Source organism: Pteropus vampyrus, unplaced genomic scaffold (assembly GCF_000151845.1).
Source record: "Pteropus vampyrus isolate Shadow unplaced genomic scaffold, Pvam_2.0 Scaffold481, whole genome shotgun sequence".
Taxonomy (NCBI): Eukaryota; Metazoa; Chordata; class Mammalia; order Chiroptera; family Pteropodidae; genus Pteropus; species Pteropus vampyrus.
The window spans coordinates 1,283,975-1,287,189 of NW_011889262.1; the positions used below are offsets into that span (position 1 = coordinate 1,283,975).

Sequence of the window (3,215 nt, forward strand, 5' to 3'; positions counted from 1 at the left end):
TGAAAAGTAAAAAAAGTAGTTCTTCACCTTTCTCATTCTTCCAGTATCATAAATACATGAGAAACTCAGTGAGCCAAACACATAAATGAAAATGTTCCAGAGACAGTAGAAGTTCATGGGCCCTGAAAATATTGGAGGTGAGGCTTTAAAGAAGGGAGAGCCTAAGAGTGCCATGCATATGCCACACCAGTAAAAACAAAAACAAAAAACAAAAAACAAAACCAGGAAGGCACTACAACTTCTCAGCCATTAGGAGTGAAATAAATAATATACATATGATTAGATATTTAGTAATTTAAAGATATTTAGTTACCACATATAATACATTATACAGTCTTAATGTCTCTCAAGTGATGTCATTTTCTAACAATTAGAATTCTTATGTTTTGAGGTAATAGTGCCTCAATGAAGGATGGATTAGTGAATGCTTGTCTTTCATAGCCAATATTTAGAGTAAAGAGTGAGCAAGTGAGAAAGAGAAAGTGAGCAAATACCACCATATTCCATGAAACAAATTTCTCAAATGTGAAAATATATTTATAGATAACATTGACATAGTTGTTTCATTACACCTATGTTGTTTCCTTTTAACTTTTCCTTGCATACCAGTTTCTTTTTGTTCTAAGTAATGAGTTAAATACATAATTGATATTAACATATATGCTACTTTAAATATCAAAATAAAAAAGAATAGATCCATTTTTCTTGTTTTGAAGGCAAAGATCATTTGGCGATAGTTGTGTTTCAGGATGTTTCATGAGATTTGGTGGACAGACCAGGGCAGAGATGCTTTAGAGTAAAATGGGCAATGGAGGATGCAACTTGCTCATCTAGGGTGAATTTGGGTGTGTGAAGCAAATTAACTAAAGGATAAACCAATTTCTAGTCATGATTTGGGTAAAAAGAAAGCATATAGAAAACCCAAATGGCATACAAAACTTAAAAATTCCATCTGGGTTTTAATAAAAATAAGGAGGTCAATTTAAAAGTGGACAAACTCGTCTATAGCCATGCCACTCTGAACACTTGATCTTGTCTGATCTCAGAAGCTAAGCAGGGTCAGACCTGGTTAGTACCTGGATGGGAGACCACCTAGGAATACCAGGTGCTGTAGGCATTACAAAAAATAAAAGTGGCCAAACTCAGTTTTTTTCTGAGATTTAGCAATAGGGCTCTAGTCTCTGGAGAGGGAAACTAATAAAAGCTCAAAGATTATGGAAGGATTGGAATTTAAAATGAAATAGAAACTCAGAGTAAAAACCAAGTCGGAAACAATGTCATATATACTGAAATGCTGAGACAGAACACATAAGTCAGAGGAAAGTGATGGCAACAAAAAAGCAGATGAAAAATACGTTTTAAATATTTTAACTGTAAATCATATATCTACAAATTAAAGTAGATTTTTATGCTGAAATAATGACAGGAAAAAAATTGAATTCCAATTGACTCGAAGAATTTAAGTGCCACCTAAGTGCCTAAAATAATACACAGGAGTGACTTTAGAAATAAGTCAATATTTAATTTATACTTTAGATTTATCTTAATTCAAGAAATTTGGCAACAAAAAACTCATATTTTTTTATTTAAAAAATGCTTTAAAAGCATTAGTTGACAGATGTCCACTTTAATAGATAAAATACACTTTTAAAATTATGTCAGAACTATTTCCCCCCTTAAAATTTCATTATTCTGTAATATAGCTCACTAGCCTGGCTTGCTTTGGACAAAATGACTCATACCTCAGGTGTTAAGAAAGCTGTTCATTCTACTGCACATATGTGTATATGGAATTATTAAGTCAACTTTGTGCATGAATTTAGTAACTTAATTAGTAGAGTTGAATTTTAAAACTTATTTCTATAAATGACCTAGTCCATAATAATATTTGTCCCTGTGGGCTGCAATTCTAAGAATTTTAATCATAATCTCCTTTTCAAAGTTAAATCTTTCTCAGCTTCTTTTCATTAAGAAAACTATTTATATGAAATGCTTGGCAAGCAAGAACAAATCCTCAGCTCTACTTAGCAAATAATAATAACTGAAAAAACGTTTAAATTCATAGTTAATGCTTTCAACACTTGTAAATTCGGAGTTCATATTTGGGGTGTGTGTGTGTGTGTGTGTGTGTGTGTGTGTGTGTGTGTGTGTGTTTCTAATTTCTAAAATCAAGGGTGTGCACTCTTGATTATATACAGTGCCATATCCCCCAGACATACCACATTAGGAGTTTGAATAATATAGTCTCTCAGTTTCTGACATCTATGAATATCAGGTGCTCATTGTTTCCTGTATCATAAACACGGGTTTATCTATCCAAATGGATTTACCTTAGATAAGAGCAATTATTAAGGTTAATAAAGTAATGTTTATAAAGAAACTGAATTGCTCACAACACATTCTCTACTTCCTGCCTTTGCCTTATGTCTTACAGGTTAAGTATAGGGTAGATATTGCTCACAAATTTCTGGTTACCCATTCCCTTCTGCACACATAGGTGACCAGCTTCTCCAGCCCTCTCATACATAGTTTGTGGCAGTAAAAAACTTTTTATTTACCTGTACCATAAAGAGCCTTGTGTTGTGACAACGGAATCAGATTGAAACAGGCTGAACCTCTGCGTTGCTCACTGAGTAAAGCACAGCTGCCCTCAATAGTCACCAGGCTTACAATGGACTGGTTCTTTATGTAAAGATGCACATCTAAAGATTCATTTAACTTTATTCCAGGTCTGTGGGATTGTAAAGAGGAAAGAATTAAACATCTGTCGTTGAATGATGTCTTAGTTGTTTATGCTGATATAACAGAACACCATAGACTGGATGGCTTATAAACAACAAATATTTTTTTTACAGTTCTGGAGACTTGGAAGTTAAAAATCAAAGTGCTAGTAGATTTGGTGTCAGATGAGAGTTCATTTCCAGGTTCATGGATAACCATCTTTTTGCTTGACCTTACATGACAGAATGAGTAAGGAAGCTTTCCTAGTCCTCATTTATAAGAACATTAATTCCATTCATTAATGGGGCCTCCACTCTCATGACCTAATCACCTGCCAAAGACCCAAACTCCTAATACCATCACGTTCAGGGTTAAGGATTTCAACATACGAATTCTAGCAGGGACATCAATAATAGATGGTCAAAGGCAAATACCACAGACTGAGTGCCATTAAGCAAAGCAGGAAGCTGCATGAGGACAAGAAGAAAGATAAA

At 34.0% G+C, this 3,215-nt stretch overlaps 1 pseudogene; it reads left to right on the forward strand.

Moving 5' to 3' along the window:
* Positions 1 to 1,000: 1,000 nt before the first annotated feature.
* LOC111732678 lies at positions 1,001 to 1,117 on the forward strand (annotated as a pseudogene).
* The last annotated feature ends 2,098 nt before the right edge of the window (positions 1,118 to 3,215 follow it).